The 26485-nt window shown below is 36.5% G+C and overlaps 1 non-coding gene across 1 annotated transcript; it reads right to left on the bottom strand.

Moving 5' to 3' along the window:
• Positions 1-5232: 5232 nt before the first annotated feature.
• On the bottom strand, positions 5233-5339 carry LOC145103588 (small nucleolar RNA R71). The gene has a single exon (XR_013706671.1). It is a non-coding gene; the product is annotated as a small nucleolar RNA R71 (small nucleolar RNA).
• Between the last annotated feature and the right edge of the window lie 21146 nt (positions 5340-26485).

Raw genomic sequence — 26485 nt, 5'->3', positions numbered from 1 at the left:
ATATACTTTATAAAACCCATGTAATGCTGCTTCAGCCAAGTCTCAATTTTGTTGAAGAAGAGACATCGCTAAACTTGTGGTGTAGAAGACTAGGCCATATGAGCGTGAAGGGATTGATGAATCTTGCAAAGAAGGAGTCCATTTCAATGGAAAAAGATGTTTCCTTGGATCCCTATGAATACTGCATCTATGGGAAAAACATAGAGTTTCCTTTAGCTCCATAAGAAGGAACCGCTCCAAGTTATTGAGCGTTGTCCACTCTGATGTATGTGGACCCATTGAACTCGAATCTCTTGGTGGAAGCAGGTATTTCATGACATTCGTAGACAATTTGTCATGAAAGGTATGGGAATGTTGTCTTAGACTGAAAGACCAAGTATTGGATCGCTTCAAAGCATTTCATGAAATGGTGGAAAGACAAACAGGCAAGCAGTTGAAATGTCTCCAATAAGATAATGGAGACGAGTACTATTCCTGTGAGTTCTCTACATACTACATGGAACATTGTATCAGACATGTAAAAGTGTCCCTCAAACCCCACAACACAATATTGTAGCAGAACAGATGAATCACACCATTATTCTTAGCATGTATAAAATCCCAAAGCCATTATGGGGTGATGTTGTATCGGAAAATTGATATCTAATAAATAGGCCACCTTTTGTTCCACCGAATTTTGAAGTTCAAGAGAAGGTATGGATGGGTAAAGATATCTCATATTCTCACTTGAGATTATTTGGGTGCAAGGTGTTTACACATGTATCAAGTGAATTATGGAAGAAGCTAGACCTCAAATCCACTCAATGCATCTTTATTGGATATGTAGATGAAGAGTTTGGGTATAGGCTATAAGACCCAAAACTAAAGAAGGTTATTCGAAGTAGAGATGTGGTTTTTTTTATGAAAACCAATATTACAATTTCAAGGCACCAGTTAGCAAGTAACCGAGCTCCAAAGTTTTAGAAATAATATTTGGAAATAAAGACGATGTTTCCAATGAAGAAGTTGATGATTCAAATCAATAAGGTGTTAAGCAGACGAGGATTCAACCCCACGATACTTCATATACATTACTAGAAGTTGCGAACAAAGGAACTCAAGTTAGACAATTCGTATGAGTTTGTGCTCCATCAACAAGATATCTGAATCCAAACTATCCTTCTTACTAGTAAGGGGGGGCCAGAGAGATTTCAATTAGCTTAATTACATATTGACAAAACAAATTGGTAGAAGGCCATGGAAGAATAAATGAATTCTTTGCAAAAGAATCAAACATATGAGTTGGTGAAACTCCCCAAAGGAAAGAAAGTCTTGAAAACAAGTGGGTATTCAAGTTGAAGAAAGACGACAAGGGAAATACGATGAAGTATAAGGTGATACGCGTTGTCAAAGGTTTCCAACAAAAAGAAGGAATCAACTTTGATGAGATTTTTTTGTCGGTTGTGAAGAGGATGTCGATATGGTAGGAGATCCTGATAATAGGAAATCTACACCAAGTTACGTTTTCACTTTGGCAAGGGGAGATATCTCGTGGTAGTCCTAGTTATAGAAGTGTGTAGCACTTTCTACAAGAAAAATCTGATTATATTGCTACCATTGAAGTTGGGAAGGAACTTATATGGATGAAACAATTCCTTCAAGAATTAGGCTTTCCACAAGAAGAGTAGATCATTCATTGCGATAGTCAGAGTGCTATGGACCTGATCAAGAACTCAATTTACCATTCCCACATAAAACACATTGATATTCATTATCACTGGCTTAGAGAAGCAATCGAGGGACAAGAATTGAAGTTATTAAAGATCAACACCAACGACAATCCTTCAGATATGTTGGTGAAGGTGGTGACATAATAGAAACATAAACTATGTGCTGACATAGTTGGAATGAGGATTGTTGGACATAGAATAGAGGAAGAGATCTGTTGTATTCTAGCCTCCAAAGAAATAGTGGCCAACTTTGTTGACAAAATGAAACCTAGGGTGGCAAAGTGTCCATACACTATCATGATCACAAGAAATAATGTACATAGAAGTAGTGGTTTCCACGACTATAAATAGAGGTTTGATCTTCAGTTGTAATGCATCCAAAAACACAGAGAGATAGATAGTATAACACTATACAGAGAGTGTTAAAGAAAAAGGGTTGGTTTTTTGTAATGGTTGAGTGTGAGAGTTGTTCTTCCTATTGTAATTCAATTTTCTTGTTGAATGAAGAGTTTTCCAACCCCAACAAAAACAATCGAATCCACAAAATATTAACAACGAAACCCTTTCAAAATCAAACAAAAAATAACTTCAAATCTTGGTTTCCAAAAAAAAAAATCTTGAAACCTTCGTATCTAACCAAACCCGGCTTCCAATCAACAAATTAATTGATATTTTTATATTCTAAAGATTCAAGAACATCGACTGCAAGATACTATTACCTTTCGATTGTGAATGCATGATTTGTTCAATAACACAAAGATTTTACAGTGAATGGATGTGTTCGATTTGTCTAAACTTCGATTCTGTAAACAATACGTGTACTTGGTTGAATGTGATGTATGTTATCATTGGTGTCGCATGGAATATGGTCTCCTAAACAATCTTATAAAACCTGGTCTAATAAAAGACCAGATTTAATTTCATTGTATTGGCTATGGGCATGCTTCTGACATGTTCGGTTTTACTGAAGTTGGTTTAAAATGTTGGTGAATTTTTTCACTAATTGTATTTAAGAGTAATGGATTGACTTGTTGAGAAAATTCAACCTTGATGAGTATTAAACAACCAAGGAAGGTGCGGAGGGCACACTTGTTTAACTTGATTCAATATTTTAAGTAGACTATCATTTAGGGGCTTGGTGAAGCTTCTGAATGACTGGGGTCAGTGGCAGCGTCCTTGGGATCGGGGCCTAAGGAGAAGAGCCCCCGGCTGGGGTCGAAACCTGAATTATTGCTTTGTCAAAAATGCATTAGAAATCTCAATTATTGAAAATGAACCATGTTTTTTACTTTGTTTTGACTCTTATTGATATGTGCATATTCAATCATATAATTTTGTGGATTTTATTAATACATTTTGCTACATTTATGCTCACTACATGACAAAAGGTACTTAATTTTTTTTAAATTATGTTTTGTAGCAACGAAGACATGCTCGGGATGAAAAGGAAGCAATTGCAGAACTGGAAGCTGGAATTTAGAACCATGTCAACTGAAGTCAAAATGAATCTAGGAATCTAAAGCCCATGACATAGAGATCTTTAGCCACGCTGTGGCGATGTGGTTTAGCCGGATCTAACAATTCCTTGTTCAATCTATGTTTTAGGCATTCACAATGTCGTGGAGCCTATTCGCCATGGTGTAGGAGGAGATTTTTAGCAACTGTATATTTGACGTCTTGGCTCTCAACCCTAACTTATGTTGGAAGTTTTTGATGACTTTTGGAGGCTAGAAGCATCCTTTGGAGGTTTTGGAACGCATAAATCGATTTGAAGCTTGATTTTGAGGAGATCTAAAGGCAACATTACTCTTAATCAGTATATTGCTACGATTTAATCATGCTTGTCAAAGTGATTTTCATTTTCTCTTGTTTGTTTCCAGTAGTTATGGGCTAAATACCCTAACTTTCATTTAGCATAGATGATCTTGCATACTATATGTTGATATATTAGATTTGGATTATAGTTACTTGCTTATTTATTATTGATGCTTGTTAAAAGATCCTTTTATGTTAATGAAAACTTATTTTCTATTTATTGTTGTGTTTAATTAAGATTTGATGAATTATATTTTCTTAGTTGACTTGAATCTTATGATTTTGTGAGTAACAAGGTCATAGGACTAGTGTTTTGACCAAAAACATAGGGTTAATTAGAAAAGTTGGTAAATTGATATGAAAGTTAACATATGAAGAACAATAATATATTGTATTAATGTTTTTAAACTAATTATATCAATCAAAACTACAAGTCTTCCATAATTCGAACTTCACACTAGTTTTCTTATTAATTTGTTCACTTGGTCAATGAATGAATGAGTTTGTTAAACTAAAGGGTTAGTCTTTTGATCATAATTCTAATCAATCTAGGAATCGGTAAACAACCACTCAATAATCCATTGCACTTTCCACGAAATCAACCACAGGAGAAAGTGAATCACATCTAAACAAAAGTCACTTTAATATCTTGAATTAAAATCTGTTTACTTGTTTCTTATTTAGTCTAAAGTATTTCTTTGGTAGTTTTTTTTTAGTTTATAGACTTGCAAAACTAGAACAACCCCCCATTTATTTTCTTCTTTTAGTTAGATAACTTTAGTAGATAATTTTTAGCTGTTATTTCCGTTCCTTCTGTTCGATACCTGACTTACCTTAACTATTCTATTTATCGATTAAGTACATTGCCTATTTGTGTTGGTTTGTATAGATTAGTTGCTTTAAAACTATTACTTATATTACATATCAAGTTTTGGGCGCCGCTGTTGGGGAATGGCTTAATTTTTAGTTAGTTTTATTTGCTATTTGTTCTCGATCCTTTGTGTGGAATTTATTTCACATAAAGTTATATTTGTTTCGATTTAATTTTTCTCTGCTTTTATTTTTTTGTACCTATAGCGACCACGATGTGGCAAATATTGTCCATGCTGTGGCCATTGTTCAAGTAGTTTAATTTTTATTTCCTTTTGTTCTTTTTATGAGTTTGTTTTATGTTTTGTTGCAGTTAGTTTATGACCCGAGAATCTTCATCCTCTACCTGGTTTTGAAGATCCCGAGTCCATTCTTTGCAAAAGCAATAATGAAAGAAGAAAAGAAGAAGACGAATCAAAGGAAGAAGTAAAACCGACCGAAGAACAAAGTGAAGATGAGATGGATGACATTTTGGAAATGAAAATGGAAGAATACAAGAAACAGATGCGAGATAACGGTTAGGTCATGTGCAACCCGAAATTTCGAACACCACCAACTTCGAGCTGAAGGGGAACATACATGATATGTTGAAAGACATCCCATTCTATGGGAAAGATCACAAAGATTCCTACAAGCATCTCGATGAAGTTAACGACATTGCGAACTACTTTGACGTTCCCAATGTCCTACGAGAAATGGTGTTGTTGTGGATGCTTCTGGTTACTTTTAGAGGGGCGGCAAAGAATTGGCCCAATGCACTTCCAACTAGATCCTTCACATCTTGGGACAATTTCGTGAAGAATTCATCCAACAATTAAGAACACCATCCAAAGTTTCCAAATTGAAGAAAAACATTGCCAACTTCGAACAACAAGGAGGATAGTCATTGTATGAAGCATGGGGGATGTATAAGGGGTTACTTAGAAATTGCCCACAACATGACCTCAATGTGCTACAAGAGGTATCAATCTTTTATGATGGGGTGAACGTGACGACTAGACAACCTTTTCCCTCTCAAGGACCATTAATGAAGAAGGATCCATCAACAATAAAAGAGTTAATTTAAGAGTTTTATAAGCACTCGAGGGAGTATCACAATGCTCGACATGACTAGACAAGAGGCTACAAGGATGGAAGTGGAGGTTCTGAAGATATAGTTGTGGTAATGGTGAAGTTAGAGTCGATGAACCGAAGGATGACAAAGATGGATCAATCCATCCATGCAATTCGGGTTGGATGTGATAATTATGGCAGACCGCATTTTAAAAAAGGAGTGTGACCTATCAGAAAGTGCAAGCTTGCTATTCAAGTGGAGGTATGTATGAAGAAGATTGGAAGAAGCCAAAAAAAAGGAATGGCTACCATATTATGAATACAAGAAAGCCAAAGAGGAGAAGTATATGCAACAAAGGTCGTGGGTTTTATCAAAAAGAACATTCGGCTCCCGAAAAGAAGAATAACTTTGAAGCTATGCTTTCTAGATTTGCTACTACATCAAAAAAGAGACATGATGTGACTGATGTTGTCCTTTGAAATTAGCAAGCTTCGATCCAAAATATTGAGCAACACGGAACAAAATCTAAAAGTGAATTTCAAGGTCGTGACAACAAGGAGTGGTAAAATCATCACCCTTTAGTTCCATTATCTGACGAAAACTCAGATGAAGTGCATGAAACTGAAAAAGAAAACCGAAGGAAGGCCACTGATCAGCAGCCATGGTGTGGCGAGGATGCCACAACGTGTCCAAATTCTGAAAAGAAAAATGTCCCTCTGGTGAAGACATATCAACCACCGTTGCCATTTCTTAGCCAAGCAAAACAAGATAAGCAAGCTGAAGACTACAAGAAGTTCTTGGAGCATATCAAATCCCATCAAATCAATATACCTTTTATTGAGGCGGCGGCTTAAATTCCAAAATATGCCATGTTCTTGAAGAATTTGCTCACAAATTGAAAGAAGATGGATGAGGCTTCTAATGTTGTTCTAAATGAAAATTCCTCAGCTTCCATGCTCAACAAGCTTCGTAAGAAGATAGGGGATCTAGGGAGTTTGACACTTCCTTGACAATTTAGGAATTTATCTACAAGTCATGCCCTTTCTGATTTGGGAGGTAGCATGAATCTTATGCCCTACTCTTTCTTTAAGAAATTGAATCTTCGGAGCCAAGGACAATTTGCATGGAAATTCACCTAGCCAACAAGATGGTAACTTTTCCAAGAGGTATATGTGAGGATTTATTGGTTAAAATTGGAAAGTTTGTTTTTCCCAAAGATTTTTTCATTTTAGATATGGAAGAAGACAACCAAGTTCCAATCATTATTGGAAGGCCTTTCCTAAGAACCACACGGGCCTTGGTGGATATTAGAGAGTCAAATCTTACTCTTTGTGTTGGATAAGACTCAATAACCTTTGGAGTTGCTATAGCAATGAAGCATTCAAAGATAAGTGATGATTTGGTTTTCGCGGTGGACATGTTCGATAGATTGTTGGAGAAAGAATTAGAAGGGTGGGAGGAGAACGAATTAGAGGGATTCATGATTCTGAAAGAAAGTGAAATTAATGTTGAACACGACCTAGAGGAACTAGAAAGACTACTAGAGGAAAGCAAGTTTGAATAAATAAAAAAATAGTGTAAAGACTCATTACGACGTGGGGAATCTGCCACGACATGGCCAAATGAAAGATCGTAATTAGACGGAAAGAATGGAAACACCATGACATGGCGATTGGATGCCTACACCATGGCGACTGAACAAAACCCAAAGTTGGAATTGAAAGCCTTGCCCGATCATTTGGAATATGCATTTCTGGAAGAGAACAAGTAGAAGCTTGTTATAATTGCAACTGATCCAGAGCCCAAGGACAAAGAAAGCTTAGTTGAGGTTTTAAAAAAACAAAAAAAATGCTATTTCTTGGAAGTTCACTGGCATCAAGGGCATTAGTCCCTCGTATTGCTCGTACAAGATTAACCTGGAAGAAGGGGACAAACCAATGGTGTAACCTCATGGAAGATTGAATCCCAACATGTAAGAGGTGGTAAAAAAAGTAGACAGTGAAGTTAATGGATGTGAGAATCATATATTCCATTTCAGATAATCCATGGGTAAGTCTGATGCATGTGGTGCCCAAGAAAGGAGGGATGACTGCAGTTGTGAACGACAAAGAAGATCTCATCCCAATGCGAACGGTAGCTGGTTGGCGAGTATGCATCGATTATCACAAGTTAAATGATGCCACTTGAAAAGACCACTTTCCCTTATCATTTTATTGATCAAATACTTGAGCATTTATCTGGTCACCTCTATTATTTTTTTTCTTGAAATCTTCGCATGATATTTTCAGATTCCGAAAGATCCACAAGACCAAGAAAAGATGACATTAACATGTCCTAGGAAAACGTTTGCTTATAGAAGAAGGCCATTTTCATTATGCATCACACCAACCATGTTTTAGAGATGCACGAGCACCATTTTTCACGATATGGTGGAAAATTCATGGAAGTTTTAATGGACAATTTTTCTGTCTTTGGTTCTTCTTTTGATGATTGTTTGGCTAACCTTGATTTGATGTTTTCCATGTGTGAAAAGACCAATTAGATCTTGAATTGGGAGAAGTGCCACTTTATGGTCAAAGAAGGAATTGTGTAAGGTCACAAGGTTTCCAATGTGAGGATTGAGGTGGATCATGAAAATATCGACACCATTGCCTATTGCCACCCCCAACAAACGTAAAAGGGGTGCGAAGATTTTTAGGTCACGCGGGATTTTACTGACGATTCATTATAGATTTCTCAAAAATAATGAGACCTTTGACCTAATTGCTTTTAAAAGACATGGAATTTAATTTTTTTTAGTGATTGTGTAGAAGCGTTTGAAATTATGAAATAGAAATCGAGTAATGTTCCAATCATGGTTGCCCTAAATTGGAACCTCCATTTTGAGTCATGTGTAACGTAAGTGATTTTGCATTAGGAGCAGTTCTAGGTCAAAGGGTTGAAAAACATTTTCAACCAATTTATTATGGAAGAAAAAAACACATAACCCAACCCAATAAAATTATACTACTATTGAGAAAGAACTTTTGGCTATGGTTTATGCATTTGACAAGTTTCTTCCCTATTTGATTTTGTGCAAAACAATTGTTTTCACTGACCATTCTACTCTTAAGTACTTCTTTATTAAGCAGGATGTGAAGCCTTGGTTGATTCGATGGGTGCTCTTGTTACAAGAATTTGACATCGACCTCAGGGATAAAAAGGGAATGGAGAATGTGGCGGCTGGTCATCTATTGCGTTTGAAAATTCCAAAGCTTGAAGAATTAAAAGAAGACAAGATCGATGATAACTTCCCAAAGAGTATTTGATGGTGATAGCATGTGAAGAGCCATGGTATGCAGGCATAGTCATGTACTTAGAAAGAAGATATATTCCAAAGGGATTATGTCATCAACAAAAGGCAATATTCCAAAGGGATTATGTCATCAACCTAACCACACCATTATCAAATACTATTTCTGTGATATATATCTATTCAGAAGTTGTCCTGGTTGAATCATAAGGCAATGTTTATTTAGAAGCGAGGCAAATGACATTTTAAAACATTTTAATAGTAGGCCAAATGGAGTACATCATGGGGCCCAATACACAACCAATAAGGTTTTTAACACGAGATTCTATTGGCCTTCGATCTTCAAGGATGATACTACATTTTTGAAAGAGTGTGATTCATTCCAGAGATCGGGTATTATTTCATCTTGAAATGAGATGCCCTAAAATAGCATCCTAGTTTGTGAAGTTTTTGATATTTGAGGGATCGATTACATGGGTCCATTTCTAGCATCTTGATGTAACAAGTATATTTTAGTTGTGGTTGATTATGTGTTGAAGTGGGTGGAAGCACAAGCTTTACCCGCTAATGATGCATGTGTAGTCATTAAATTCCTTAAAATATTGTTTTCTCGTTTTGGTATGCCTAGAGCTTTAATAAGTGATCGGAGTACACCATTTTTGTAATGATCAACTTGCAAAGGTGTTACAATAATATGGTGTACACCATAGATGTGTGACACCTTATCACCCTCAAACAAGTGGGTAAACCGAAGTCACTAATCGTGCCTTAAAAATAATTTTAGAAAGAGTGGTTGGAACAAATAAAAAAGAATGGTTTGAAAATCTCGATGATGCATTGTGATCATTCCGAACCTCTTTTAAAACATTAATTGGTACTACGCCTTATAGGCTAGTTTTTGGAAAAAGATGTTACTTACCAGTCGAAACTGAACACAAGGCTTATTGGGCTTTGAGGAATTGTAACTTTGAATTAGCCGAATTGCGTTGCAATCGTTTGATGCAACTTAATGCCTTGGATGAGTTGAGAAATGAATCCTACACCAACCCACTAATTTACAAGGATAAAACAAAGAAGCAACATCATGTTAGGCTAAGATGGAACAAAGACTCTGAAGTGGGTCAAAAAGTCTTACTTTTCAATTTGTGATTGAACCTTTTTCCTGGGAAGTTGAAGATAAGGTGATACGAGCCATTTGTAGTGAAAGAAGTATTCCCATACATAGCCATAGAGCTGATTAAGGATAATCGAACGACTTTCAAAGTAAACATACATCGAGTCAAGCACTAGGAGGAATATGCCAAAGGAGGAAAAAGAAGGTGGAGATGTGATATTGGCGATGACCACTACAATGTAGAGTGGGAAGGAGTCTAGCTCATGACGCCACAAAAAGAAGCGCTTACGGGAGACAACTCGTGGTTTGCGTTTTCATTTCCTTTTACTCTTTGTTTTGATTTTTGTTTTATTATTTTATATTTAGTTTTTTTAAGTTAGGATTTTCTCTCTTTTATCATAATCTTCTAATTATTGATCTGAAGGCAGGCAACACATAGATGTGGGGTGTGGTAATTTTAAGAAAAAAAAAGTTAAGAAAATTGTTTTGATCTGCCCAGTGGCAATGACGTGGAGGAGTTGTTCCCACGCCGTGGGCACCTGGGAAATCCTGTATTTTCAAAGAAACACAAATATAGGGTATTTTTGAAGCACCACGACATGGCCTCATTTGCCACGACCTGGGGAGGGTTTTATGCAGTAATTTCTTTTTAACCCTCATAGGCAACTTTGAATCATTTTTTACAAAGCAAAGCGCTCCACACCGTTTCTCTACTCCTCATGATGAACCATCCTCGATTTCCTCGATTTTCTGTGAATTCTTCAACTAAAGGATGGGGCCAAGGAGAGTTAACAACCCACCAGAATTACCATGATATAGATTTCCTGAAGTGGTGGAACCCGGGGTATTGGTAGAATGGAGAGATAAATTGGCATGGTTAGGGGTAAAAGAAATTCATGTGCCACCGATAATCAATTAAGAATGGATTAGGGAAAAAAACTTGAAGAAGGGTGACACCATATCTCACCAAAGTATTTGATAATGGTGTGGTTAGGTTGATATGCACGAGTTGTAGAAGATTGTTCTATCTTCAAGAGATGGTGTACAAAGAATTGTGCGATGAGTTGCTTTTCCACGACCAAGTTCTAGAAGGGAAACGTGGTTGATGGCATGGGGAATCTCATATTATGTCTTGGAGGGAAGAGGCATGAATGTAGTTTGGTGGAGCTTTCCTGGAGACTGAAACTCTATAAGCAGTCTAAGGCAATGAGTGCAAGGTTCCCAATTTTTCTAGATCATTTCCATAAGCATCTACCTCAGGTCATTGACGAAGCCGAGTGGTGGACCACAATTGCAAATGGAAGTTATACACCTATTTCAGCTTCAGAAAGGTGCATACGATCTTTTATCCATAGGTTCATCCATCGGTTGATCGCATTCTCCTTCAGCCAGAAGAAGGATGGAGACAACATTCCCATGCTTGATATATTCTTCTTATGGTGTATCACCACACAAAGTAATTTTTGCCACTTGCCTTACTGTGTGGCAGATTTCCATATTGATAGAGCTGTGAAAGACAGAACGGGGGCTCCTATTTATGGAGGGATATTGGTGACCAAGCTGGCCTGGTCCTATGGAATCCTTGATGCTCCTAAGGCTAGTTTTTTTTAAAGAAATGCATAGCCACCTGTTACAATTGCGATAATTCAAGAGTGCACATATTGTTTTGGATTGGGGGGGGGGGTGGAAACTATGTGGTTCTCAATGATGATCCAGTTGAGGGCCGGAATGTGAGGCCAAGAGTTGAGGAGGAAGAGCCCATTCGAGATGAGCCCATGATTGATGAGCTTCCTATGGACCCATACCATGTCATGGCTTGGAGATATGATGATGATGTGGGAAGGGGGCTAAACTACGTGGGGTATAGTTTGGAGGGGATTATGTGTCACCTTGCGATTATACCATCTGTTAGAATGCCAGATCGTTATAATTATATTCCTACTTGGGAGGAAAGTTGGGCCAACAATCATGGTGGAGCGGGCATTAGTGGGGCTGGAGATAGAGATGATGAGGAGGAAGATTGATTATCCTTGTTTTTGTTTTTGTTTTTTGGTGTTTTTAAGACTATTTTATTTTGTGTGTTTAATTTGTAGGATTTAAGTAAGTAGGATTAGAGTAATTTTAATTTGTGTAACTATTTTTCCTTATTTATTACTCTTTTGTTTGTATATTTAGATCTGGCAGAACTTTGGTTGATGAGATCATACGTTAGAAATTCCCGATAACATGACTAGAAGAATAAGTGTGGGATAAGACTGACGACTTGAAAAGAGATTCTAAGCGAACTATGTGCTTTAAAAGTCATATTAAGTGGAAGACATGATTTTACATCGTAATAAACGTGATGTACCACCTTGGTATTACCTTTACTACTAAGATTCACGATTGGATAGAAGATAATGTATTCAAAAGATACAGCAGCCACGACGTGGCCACTATATGCCACAGTGTGGCGAAGGTAAAAATCACAATTATCCTCCAGTATTATTAAAGCCAGCGACGTGGCATTCTCTAGCCATGGTGTGTTGAATGTTCATATTAGTTTTCAAGTTCTTGTTTGATAACTATATTGGAAGTCCATTGTCTTGGCATGTTAGAAATATTTCCTGTAGCAGTCTAATGTCTTGGTTTTCAGCTATTTGACGAGATGTTAACCATATAACATTCAAGTTTGACCTTGCCACTTCTATCCCAGGGTGTCGGTTCCAATTTCTCTATTTAATTTTATGATCTTTCATTGTTAAAGCATGCATTGTGGACATTGCATCAATTAAGTGGGGGGGGGGGGGGTAGGGGGTTGAACATAGGAATAACAAGAATGTTGAATATATATATATATATATATATATATATATATATATATAATGAATATAATTTTTTTTATAGAGACTTGAAATAATGGTCTAATATTGAATCTAGTTATAAATATTGTTGTATCGCTGTGTGAGACCTAGGTTGCTAGTGTTGTGTGGGACAATCTGATGCGAGGTTTGATGTTTATTTGAGCCAACATATGTTTTAGTATATTTGTGGCTTCCCCGTCCTAGTGAAATCATGAGACAAAAACATAACATTGCTAGTGTTGGGGTTTGTAAAAAGTTTTGCTTTGGGAAAACCTATACCTAATAAAAAACCTACCAGTGGCTGATTTTTATTATGTGTCCTTTCTGCCAAAATAAAGCGAGTCAATTTATCAAGTTTATCTATTTACTTTTCTGCATTATTGAGTCTAGTTATTATATAAATAAAGTAACAGTTCAAAAGTGGAGTCAATCTGTGACCTTTGGGACTTGGCCAGTATTCCCGAGGGATATTTTATATCTACCTACCTGCAATACATTAAAGAAGATCGGGACGAGAAGAATGCCACTATACGAGTTTCATCAAAAGTCATGGGGTCCATTAGTGGGCTGAGGTATTCCGAGTACTCCAACGAATCTCTTAAAAAGTCACAAACTATAGTATTAGTACAGTTGCAACAAAGTTAAAGTTAAAGTTATTTATTTGCCATTATAGGAGGTAAGAATGCCAAAAATGAACGTTGTTCAAATTGATTGGGAAGTGTTTATGATGATTGTAAGTAATTAGGATTGGGGAAGTTCTTATGAAAATTAGACACAAATATATGCATTGCAGTCTTGATGTAATGGATGAGCTAAAAATGGATTGTCTTGTGCGATGTTGGTGGCTAGAGTTTTGATGTAATGATATGATAATAAAAATCATTTTTTCCTGGGGGCAAGCAAACGTCAAGTGTGGGGTATTTTGATATGTGCATATTTAATCATATAATTTTTTGCATTTTCTTAATACTTTTTGCTACATTTATGCTCTGTTGGGTATTATGTGTTGCGTCATGGGCCATTCATTTGTATGTCCAGATTGGACCTGTCCATCCGTGATTATAGATTAGGGTTATGCTATAAATAGTGCATGCATGTATGCCTTAGGTATGTAAGTTTTTGATTATCATTGATTGCATTGTAACCCTAAACACCTCTACAATTGAAGTTCTTCATCGAGCTATTCTGGGGTGTTAAAGTTTAAACATTCAACATCATTTAAATCATTATTGTGCTCTTTATTTCTTTTCTGCTTGAATCTTTCGATCATTAAGGAATTTTATTCCAACAATTGGTATCAGAGAAGGAGACTGTGTTACTCATACACATTCCTTCTGTGTGAAGAATTTATTAGGGTTTCCGCTTTTATTAAATATATAAAGGCCGTCATCCGCCTATCGACGGTAACTAAAGTGTTTGATAAAACCCTAATCTCTAGTTTACAAGTCTGATTCTAGCAGATCCAGAGCACAAGTTCATCATGTCACACGAAGACTCTCAAAGCAATCCCATCAACATCTCGAATAACATTGGATCATCCACAAGAGTTCCCATTCTTTACACTCAAGACTATGAAGTATGGACACATCACTTTGAAGATTACGTGGTTAGATCTGAAGATAATGGTTATCTCATATGGGAGGCTATCATAATCGGTCCGTTCGTTCATGCTGGAACCAATAAGACAATGAAGAATCAAAAGGAGTACAATCAGCTTTTGGTGGACGCATAAAAGATTCCACAAGATGAAAAAGAAAAGCAGCTGTGCAATCTCAAAGCTTTAAGGATGATCAGATTTTCCTTACAACTGCAATCTCAAAGCTTTAAGGATGATCAGATTTTCCCTACAACCTTCTATCTGGTTAGTTCATGCACTACTGCGAAAGAGATATGGGGCAAGCTGAAAGAACTGTATTCGAACGACGAAGATCTGGAGCACTCAATACAAACCTTGTTTCTCTCTGAGTTCGGTGCTTTTGCTCAAAAACCTGAGGAGACTCTTCTTCAGACGTTTGATCGCTACAATCATCTGCTCAGCAAGATGATGAAGCATCGTATTGAAAGAAAGGAGATTGAGTAGAAAGTCACGTTTATGAATGGCCTAAGACCTGAGTGGATGGCAGTGGTCTCAACTGTAAAGGCTCATGAACAATTAAAATCTTACTCGCTGGCAAAACTAATGGGCATCTTAAAATCCCATGAAAGCACAATAACAAAAGAAGCGAAGGTCGTGTCTGGCATGGGCTCTTTAGCCCTCATTTCAAAAGGGAAGAATGTGACAAAAGAAGAAGATGACTTAGATTTGTCTGAGTGTGAACTTACAGGTGAAGAATATGCAATGATGATCTCCAACCCTAAGAAGTTTGCAAGAAGGAAATTTCCTGCCAGCAAGAACCGAAACTGGCAAGGGAGTTACAGCTCCGAGAAGGTGAAAGAAGTATCAAAGAACATCTCCCAAAAGGATGATGATAAGAAAGAAAGCAAGCTAGTATGAGACTCTAGATACGATTGTAATTACTGTCACAGCAAGAACCACTTTGCCAAAGATTGCATGTTACGAAAGATGGCTGAGAAAAATAATGGTGAAGATGACGAGGCTTATCATACACGAAATCTGGAAGAGCTAAAGAAAAAGAAGACAACTAAAAACTCTATGAACATCTTGATTGTGCAGGAGAATGTGGTCGATGATGAATTTGGAGGCGTTGAAGTCTGGTCAACAGACTCTGAGGATGAAGAAGTGAGGAAGCCTTCACATGACAGAGCATATGTGGCTAGAGAGGAAGTCAACAGTTTGGCTGGGAAGTGCTTGATGGTAATAGCAGGAGTACCAACAAAAGACGAGAGTAAGGAGCTGAACTTGAAGGAGGACAAGTGTTTTGGAGCAAAGCCTGTGAGTGAAAGGATTAACGACACCGATCGGTTGATCAAAAAGGTTATAAGTGACGAGTAGTTCGATGATGAATGGTACATAGACAATGGCTGCTCACGTCACATGACAGGAAGAAAGGAAGAGCTAAGGGAGTTTCGGTCCCTTAAGGATGGAGGATGTGTGAAGTATGGAAACAACTCTTATGGAACAATCAAGGGATATGGGATGATAACCAATGGAGAGTTTACAATTCGAAAAGTCGCGTACGTGGAAGGATTGCAGCACAACCTTATCAGTGTATCTCAATTGGTTGTGGGTACCGGGCTAAAAGTCTCATTTGATGATGAAGGATCAGAAATTATCGAAAAACAATCCAAAAGAGTCTTGTTAAAATCTGAACGGAAGGGAGAAATGTACCCCCGAAACCTCAGTCCAATTAAAGGACAACCAGTTATTTGTCTTCCGTCCAAAGCTAATTCTGATGAAAGCTGGTTATGGCACCGACGACTATCACACCTAAACTTCAAAGACATAAATTAGTTAGTGCTTGGTGATCTTGTTCGAGGCCTCCCTCTTCTCAAATTTGACAAGGAACACCTGTGTGCAACTTGTGAACAGGGAAAACAAAGCCGAAAGAGCAATCCTACACGTATCAATACCAAAATCATTGAAGCTCTTGAACTTCTGCATATTGATTTATATGGACCTTAGGCTATCGAAAGCATCGGTGGTAGTAAGTTCATACTTGTCATTGTAGATGATTTCTCCCGTTTCACCTGGGTTTACTTTCTTAAACAGAAATCAGAAGCGACTCCCAAGCTAAAGATGTTTATTAAGAAAGTGGAACTGCAGTTGCGAAAAGCGGTAAGGAACATCAGAAGTGACAATGGGCTTGAATTCAAGAATAAAGAGTTTGAAGACTTTCTGGTCGACAAGCGAATATCTCATAACTTCTCTGCTCCCTATACTCCACAACAGAATGGAATCGTTGAAAGACGGAACCGTTCCTTATGTGAAACAGCCAAAACCATGCTAAGCTTCGCTTCTCTCCCATTATACTTCTGGTCCGATGCTGTTGCTACTGTTTGTGATACTCAAAACAGATCCTTACTTAACAAGCGATTTTCACTTACTCCGTATGAGATTCTGAACAACCGAAAGCCCAATGCCAGGTTCTTCACGTGTTCGGTTCCAGATGCTTCATTTTTAACTCTAAAGAGAACCGAAACATGTTCAATGTTAAAGCGGATGAGGGAATCTTTCTGGGTTATTCACTCACTTCAAAGGATTATAGGGTTTTAAATAAACACGCCAAACGTATTGAAGAAACCTATTATGTAACCTTTGATGACATCTACATAAAAAAAGCTCTAGCAAGCAAAAGTGTCATGGGGGAAATATTTCCTGAAACAGGACAAGTCTCGGTTCCTATTTCCAATTTGTTTGAAGAATTTATAAGGCTATTTGATGAAACAGAAAAAGCTATACACTCATAGGCGAATGTAGCATACAACAAAATCGACCATCTGAAAAAGATATTTGAAGAGGCTGTGAAAGATATGGAAAAAGATCCTTCAGAACCAACGGATGATCGACCCTCTATTAACCCTCCAAATAACAACTCAAAATTTGAGGGGGAGGGTTCTTTTGTGTCTCATACAACTCCAACCGAGGAGGGTAATCCACCTTCAACCGAGGAGGAGAATCCAGTTCAAACCGAGGGGGAGGATCCTGAACATGACAAGGAACACACTTCGCCATTTGAGGGGGAGAATGAAAATTCAAATGACGAAGATGATCGATCAGAATTCGAAGAAGAGGTAAATGCAGAGTTGGATCTTGTCTATGACCCGAACTACCCTCCTCTAACAAAGTGGACTAAGGATCATCCCAAAACACAAATAATGGGTGAACCATCTGAACGGGTTCTCACACGGTCTCAATTGAAAGCGAAGCAAACTGCACTATTCTGTCACGTTGAATTTTGTATGTTTAATTCGTTTGTCTCTAAAATCGAACCAAAGACAGTCAATACGGCACGTGATCATGCTGATTGGGTACAAGCGATGCAAGATGAACTCCATGAGTTTGAACGCAGTCGAGTTTCGAGATTAATTCCCACGCCAAAGGATGCTTCTGTCGTTGGATTGAAGTGGGTCTTCAGGAAAAAGATGGATGTGAAATGTGCCTTCCTTAATGGAGAACTAGAAGAAACAGTGTATGTGGAACAACCACCAGGGTTCGTGAATGAGAAATATCATGATCATTGCTATGTATTGGATAAAGTTGTGTATGGACTGAAGTAAGCACCAAGGGCCTGGTATGAAACATTAACTCACTTTCTTAAAATTTCAAAGTTTAAGTAAGGTTCGGTTGACCCAACCTTCTTTCGCAAGAAAGAAGGCGAATATCTTATGACCGTTCAGATTTATGTCGATGATATCATCTTTGGCTCCACGAATCCTTAGCTTAACTGCTGAATTCAGGAAGCTGATGGAGACTAAATTTGAAATGAGCGCAATGGGTCTAATTAACTTTTTTCTTGGGTTAAATCTAAGACAGGGACCAGAAGGGATTTTTATTAACCAAGAGGCCTACACCAAGAATCTTTTGGAAAAATTTGGTATGAAGGGAGTCTCAAAGGTGAAGGTTCCCATCTGAGTGAAGGTTCCCGTGCCGTTTGGCACTAAGTTAACATCATCTCTTGAAAAGCTTGCTGTTGACATGACTCTCTATCATCAAATGATAGGATCTCTCATGTATTTAACTGCTAGTCGACCAGATATCATGTTTTCTATCTGTTATTGTGCCAGGTTTCAAGCTAATCCAAGAGAACCTCACATGGTGGCAGTGAAGAATATTTTTCGCTATTTGAAGCGAACCTCGTTGCTCGGTCTCTAGTATCCAACAAATCAGGGTTCTTTGTTCAATCCTTTTCTGATGCTGATTTGGGTGGATGCGGTTTGGTTAGAAAGAGCACAACTGGAGGATGTCAGTTCCTTGATGGTAAACTAGTTAGTTGGAAATCCAAGAAGCAAACCTGTGTGTCTCTCTCAACAACCGAAGCAGAATACATAGCTGTTGCTTCGTGTACCTCACAAGTAATCTGGATTCAAAGCCAATTAAGAGACTATGGACTAAGTATGAAGAAGATCCCTCTTTATTGTGATTCTGAGAGTGCAATAAGAATATGTCATAATCCGGTGCAACACTCAAAGACTAAGCATATTGCACTGAGATATCATTTCATCAAAGACCATGTTGAAGATGGAAATGTAGAGGTACATTTTGTTCGGTCCTCAGATCAACTTGCAGACATCTTCACTAAAGCCTTACCTGAAGCAAGCTTCAACAAAATTTTACAAGGTTTGGGAATGATGGAAATAGAGTTTGTACTGAATCCTCAAACCTCTTACTAAAAATTAAGACAAGCGAAATAGATCGAATGCTCGGTCTATTTCGGTTCCGTATTTTTCAGGAACCGAAATGAACCGAATGCTCGGTTTATTTCGACTCTGGAATTTTAAGGAACAAAAATGAACCGATCCCTTGGCTTATTTCACCTCATTTCTTTAAAGGTTTGTTTTCAGTTGTACACTTCGTAATCGTTCTCTTATTTATTTTATCTGTTTTTTTACGAATTTCTTATTTATTTTTCTGTTTTTAATTTTTTTAAGGAAAAATAAAAAATCCAAAAATATTTATTTTATTTTATTTTTTTTATTGCAAAGTTTTTTTTATTTCTTTTATTTTGTGTGTCTTGTTTTCTTGTTTATGTACATTCTCTAGGTATCGCGTGTTTCATGGCTAAATAATTTGAAGCTAGTGCAGGTATGAATTTCTTCTCTTGAACTAGTTAAGCGTCCCTAGAAGCATGCTGCTGCATGTAGACTGAAGCCTCGATGACTATGAGTGAAGCCTTAATGAACCGATTATACGTATTGTTTCTTCCCAATCAGGCTGTTAAACTCACTCTAGTCTTGAGATACCTTTTTCCTCTCAAATGAGTTAGGAGTTTTCTACTTTGTCACTTTTATATAGCAGTGTTACTTTCGGTTCTTTCACCCCCTTCTCAAAACATTCTCCATCAAATATCATTTCATTAACGTAACTCTTGAGACTCTCAGAAATAACCACTAAGGTTTATGGTTACACAATATTTGTGTTTATGATCTTAGATGCGTACACCACTTGCTAAGTGAAACCCACAATCCAACACCTATACATAATTGACGGTGAATTTTAACATTCAAGCTTTAACTTGTTACTTAAAGAAGTCTCATTTTTTTTAGCGATCTTGATGAAATTGTCTACAACCAAGGCATTTCTTCCCAAAAGATCCAGTTTAGTTTTTGTTTTTGAGATTGCTATCCCACTTACTGTCACCTCGTAATTTATCTAACCTACTTGTTCAACAGACCACATCGGTCTCACAATTACTTCGGCCAACTTTTGGTCTTATATTGATGTGACATCCCCAAAATCATGGCCAGAAAAGACCGGTTTAAATTATGCTTTTAAAATGATTCAGAGTAATCCTTTGATTTAAAGAGTTGCGGAATTCGTTCCCAAAACAAAATATGATAAAATAAGATTTACCAAAGCATTTCTTAAAGAAATGTATTTTTCATTATATTACAATACTCGGGATGTCATGTTCCGATAAAAAGACCAAAAGCATAAACATTTCAATATAGACCTTACAACAGTTATTTACAACAACAGGTCTATAATCCAAAAATAACTTGACAAGTCATCCAACTTATGCTCTGGCGCCACTACCTGTAATACAAAGAAACTGAGTGGGTCAGGCTTGGGAGCCTGGTGAGCATATAGAGTTTTCAACCCACAATAAATAATTATATTTAATTCCACCAACCAACAATAACCCAATTACCCATTCTCGTTATTCTCACTTTACGTCCCTAAGACAACTAACATAAGGGACCTAGTCTAAGAATATTTCTTCGGGGCGACAACACATGCTTTGAGGGTTCCTCATCAATATAAGTCAAATAAGGCAACCATGAGGGGGATGGAGTACTGCGAATGAACACCCAAGTTCATTAACACCTACAGGTGGCGAACCTGATAGCGTTCCACAGGACTGTCTAGAAAAGTCTGTGGTCATCATCTAAACTCCGCTAGATGACTAAATCAAAAACATCGAGGCCTCTCATCTTTTTATCACAAGACAACTATCTGCCCATGTTCTACCCAAAATTTTAGTAGATAAAATATACATTTTTATACATAGTTTAAAACCTGTATAGTATGTTCATTCAAAACACATTCCAGATAAACGATGAGATACATACACATAACACGTATTTCATGGAGAATAAATCATCTCCATGTGATAGAAGAAAGTGAATATACATTCACGCGTATAACAACAAAATATACACATAACACATATTTCGTATAAAATACTTCATAATTATGCGTTAGAAGAAAGTAACTACACACTCACTTGATCAGAAGATGATCAGACAACAGTATGGCTTGTAGAAGTAGTAATCTTCGGTAGATCTAGAAGATCTTCACAAAAACCGGACTCCTCGAGGGCAGAGCTTCGGCTCTGAAACTCTTTTCTTCTCGGGATCTTCGAGCTTCGGGACTCGCTTCGGGTCTCGGGATGATACCAGGGCTTCAGGATATTTCTTGCATGTATATGAAGGTAAAACGAGAGAGAGGAGAGAAAATAGCAACCCTGAACGGTTAGCCCTTCCAATCTATTTATAGGGCAAAATCTGCCCATGCCACGTTGTGGCACCTTTTTCCATGTCGTGGGCTTGATCGTCACTGCATGGGTCATTGCAAGTTGCATCTGGGGGACTCCCGGAGGTGTCAGAAGACCTGCCACGTCGTGGTCTCTGACACAGCTTTGGGGTTCGCGCCCCGAACTTCAGAAATTCATAACTTTCGCATACGAACTCCATTTTCGACGTTCTTTATATTGACGCGAAGGTAAGATTATGCTCTACAACTCTCGTTTAGACTCTGTTGGCTAATTTTGACTTTATTTGTAATATAATATAAATATATTACTTATATATTATTTTTAGTAGACCGGGACAGGAAAACTCCGTTCGAAATTCATAACTCCTTCATCTGAACTCCGTTTTCGTCTGTCTGTTTATCGTTGGACTACTATTGTCGAGATCTTCGACTCTTTTTTAGAATGTTTCGGTTAAGAATCACTCGATCTCATATTTGAGTATTCGGGCTGCATACCGCTAAGTCGAAACTTCGGAAAATCATAACTTGCTCATACGAAGTCAGATTTGGGCGTTCTTTTTATGCACACTCTTGGTTTAACGAACCCTACGAATTTTGTTTAGATTACTAAGGCTAGATATCGCTCTATCTTAAATTCATATTTTGCATCATTCGGCGTCGTGCCGATTCTGTCGCGAAACTTCGACAGGTCATAACTTCTTCGTTATAACTCGAATTTCGGCATTACTTATATATCTGGAATCCTTGTTTCGACCACTACAACTTTATGTAAAGATATCTGGCTTATCTCACACTTTAATTTTGACGCTTATTTTTATCATTTATTAATTTTATCTTTATAATTAAGTAATAAGCATACAAATACACATAATTCACATACTACTCAAATATTTCATCATTAATACTTCAAAAAGAGTTACAAGGGTTAACCTAGACTATTTCATCATTAATTCATTTGTGAACAGATCAACTGGACATTATTGAAATGATACTCATTTCACAATTCCAAATTCTTATCCCTATCCAAGATATGATGGAATTCAATCTTAACATGCATAAATTTCTTGTGATATCAAAATTCCAAAGGTCTCAAAGACTAAGTATTTGATATTACAGAATATCTCATTGGAACTTTGTTACTAAAAACAATGCCATGGTAATGAAGGTTCTAATTCAAGGTACACTCCTTGAACACTTCTCTTGCATTAAAGTTTCCAACTCGTACATGGACTTTTCAAGTATCTCCTATTATGGAAACATTTCCATATTTCCATATGACCATCAATTCTGATCAAGAACCATCTCAATCCAGAATCATGTCACTATGGTCCATCCAAATTAATATCATACTTCTAACTGTCCACAAACAACTAGTATATTGGTATAACCTTAGAATGTTATTGACAATTGTTTAACAACTTTAGTCACTCAAAATTCTAGTCCTTTTTCTCATAATGCTCTGAGCATTTGAAAAAATTAGAATGAGTGAATATTATAACATATATAATCGATCCTATATCCGAAGCATATGGGATATGTTCAATCTCTTGCTATAATATTTCCATATAATGAATTTCATTTGTTTAACCATTTCAATATGATATATATATATATATATATATATATATATATATATATATATATAAACTTTAGAATTGAAACAAAGTATGAGTGCCCTCTCCCTTAAGTCTACTATAATGAAACCATTCCCTAACTTTGCAATTTTCAAATTGAAAACTTTATTCCCTATGAACATTAGTGTCAACATGCAATACTCGCATAACAATTATTCTCCCACTAGCTTTGACATGAACCCAAAAACTAATTGCACTTCTAGAAATCAATATTGTTTACTATATTACTAAAGTGCAAATTTCTATTATACGATGCTTCGATAAGTCTCCAACTAAACTTCTTAAGATTATACACCTTCACTGGATAGCATATTTGTTTGTGTTTGTTTAAACACTTTTAGAACTTGTAGATATATGCCTTGAAAGTTCAAACAGTTCCTTTCCATTCCTCACAATTCGAAATATGACGTGGGATGCCATAATCATATTGTGAACTTGAGAATGCAATTAACACAATCAATATCCATATTGATCTTTATCAGATCTTTAAAAACTATCAACAAAAGTATTTCCTCGTAATCATTCTCATGAATTAGAGCGAAAACTTTTCCACCTAAATTTTATGGTGTATACATTCCTATCCATGTGAATCTATCATTTCCAACCTACAATCATAGGACAAGCTTTAGGACAAACCAAATTCAGATTTAGCTTTCCTTCATGGACTGAACTTCACTATTCTAACTTTGTTTCCCTCTGGTAAAACAAGAGCCTATCAGTGCTTCCATGTTGTCAGAAGCTCACCCATATTGATCAATGTACTTTCACAAACCAACGAGCTTTTGTTTTGTAGTTAAATGAAAACATAGAACTCATAAGCATTACCAACTCAACTTGAAGTTCACAATAATAACAATGTGTCAACTAAACATGACAGATTATGAATCTCAGGTAGCATGTTAGTGATAATTAAAGGGTTTATCACCGATTGACTCTTGAAACTCTCAAGATCATTACAACTCCCATTGACTAATTGACATATGAGTTTTCTCGCAAGGAACATTCCTTGACGAGCTAAAACAAATATTCAAAAATTTGTGTGGATTCCAGACAAGAAAACACTTCATATAATAGGTCTCAGTTTAACATTTGTTTTTCGATTAACGAAAACATCACATCTCAAATTCTATATGTGATAGAATAAGAAAACATTTTTACTCCAAATGTATCGAGGTGTTTTCAACCTTCTTAGTTTGAAAAGCGTTTTAAGATACGAATTGTAGTTACTAGAGTATGACTCTAAATCTTGGATGGACAAAAAGTATGATTCATCTCGTGAGTAAACTATTTCCAACAATATCTTATTCCTCTTCTTAGTCATACAATTGCACTAAGATGTTCTTTGAGGATCATATGTGATATAAATCCAAAATCACTAAGATGATCATAAAACATAGTACTAAAGTACTCTCCTTTCATTTTAGATTGGAGAAACTTTTATCTTTCTGCCTAATAGATTCTTCTTATTCATTCGTCTACTCTTTGAATCTTTTCAAGGTATCAAAACTATGCTTAATCTCATAAACACAACCATATTTACTGAATCATCAGTAAACCATGACGAATAAAGTTATCATCCTTTGTGATGGATCTGAATAATCCATATCAACATGTACTAGACCCATTAGTACTTTCCCTGACTCACATAAACATGTGATCAATGAATTAGTTATAATTTTCTAAGGAACAAGATTCTCATATACAATACAATGCGACTTATACAACACCAAGTATCTATCTAGTTGGTGATTATATTTCTTTTCACTTGGTTAATTATGAAAATATCACAAGCAAAATTATAAGAATCAAATCCACAATTAATATTGCTAATATTAGAAACGTAACCTACACTTTTATAAATGTCATTGCAAGGAAATATAAAAAAGGCAGCTAGATAAAGAAAAGTTTCACTTTTATTGAAAATAAATGAAAGTTGGAACTTGTCGGTACAATGCATAAAATAAAAACTATGTTTCTAGACATCTCCAAAGAGTAATAAAAATCTATTAGATTATCCCAAATCCATAGTAGTAGCTCCAAATTCTGATCTTCGAACCATGTGACCAACGTCCATTTCTCATGATTGGATTTAGCTCACCTTGCTCAAGCTTCTTTCTTTCTCTTAGCTACTTTAATACTATCAAAATGTGATCATCACATCATGTATTAAGAGTCTATGAATAGGAATTTATGAAACAAATTGAGTCAGATAATGGATGTACATGAAGTAGAGTCACATGACTTGACTTTACTATTTATAAGATCTTTCAGGTATTTTGGGTAGCTTTTTTTCCAATGTCCCTTCAATATGGCAATGGAAACAAATGGACTCTTTAGGGTCAACACATGGAATGATCCTCAAACTAGCCTTTCTCTTTACCGTACGATCAAACTATTTGATCTTGGACAACCCCTTTCCATTAGGAAGAGAAATATTTTTTGCACAACCATTGTCACCATTGCCAATATCCATGGAAACCTTGGATCTAGACCTTATAAGCATCTCTACTTTATATGTTCTCTTAAGCATTTCTGCTTCAGCAACAATCAACATTTAGGTCAGATCAATCAGGGTCACATCGATATTCCTCATATAAAAGTTCTAAATGAACTAATCATATGACTTTTGAAGTGAGAGAAGAACCAAATCAATGGTTTGCTCCCTTGGGAAAATGACACCCAATCTATCCAACTTGTCAATGTATGATTTAATTTTAGAACATGTGCAGATACAAAGTTTCCATCTTGATGTTTACATGCCAATAAAGATTGAGTAGTCTCATATCTTTCAACTTGATGAAAACGTAATGTTAGGAGAGTCATATGAGGAGGAGATGGAAGATTTGAAGAGAGATGATGTCCAGTTCCATCATTTACGATGAAAGGGAAAACAATATCACATTGACTTGAAATTGGAAGACCTTCTTCAGAAGATTAAGAAAAAACTATTTCTATAAGAATGCGGAAGACCATTTGTATCTTCACAAGACATCTAAAATTGAGAGAAAAGAGAATTCAAGATAGTTGATTTTAATCCTTAATTATTAACCCAAAATTTAAATTAAGGCTAGGATCCATATTTTGGATTCGAACTTTAAAGAGGGATGCCGTAATTATATTTGAATCTTATTTAGGTAGGTGAGGCTTTTACCAATTCTAATCTTATGAAACTCCTAGATCTTTTAAGATTCATTGAATCTTATCAATGACATGTTTAATCTCGAATTATGCTCCCTCTTTTGTGACTGGGATGCCTGATGATCACAAACGAGATGTGAATAACCATGCAAACCTGCTTGACAACCTCAATGTCATTTATCATCTCTCATTGATGTTCTGGTTAACCACACATACTCCATCAACAATGATAATTTTTGAGATGGCCATCATATCTCTTTATAGTCCCTATTAGTGTGTCGGTTAACCACACATGCTCCATTAACATATAAAGCATGATGTGCGTTTTCATGGATTGACATACTTTTCACATTTTTCCTAAAGTTACTAGAATGGGATTTTTTTAAAGAAGGTTCTATTACT

This window comes from Lactuca serriola, chromosome 4 (assembly GCF_051521515.1).
Source record: "Lactuca serriola cultivar US96UC23 chromosome 4, Lser_US96UC23_V15, whole genome shotgun sequence".
In the NCBI taxonomy this organism is placed as follows: Eukaryota; Viridiplantae; Streptophyta; class Magnoliopsida; order Asterales; family Asteraceae; genus Lactuca; species Lactuca serriola.
The sequence above is the reverse complement of the archived record's forward strand: the minus strand, read 5'-3'. Positions and strand labels throughout refer to the sequence as shown.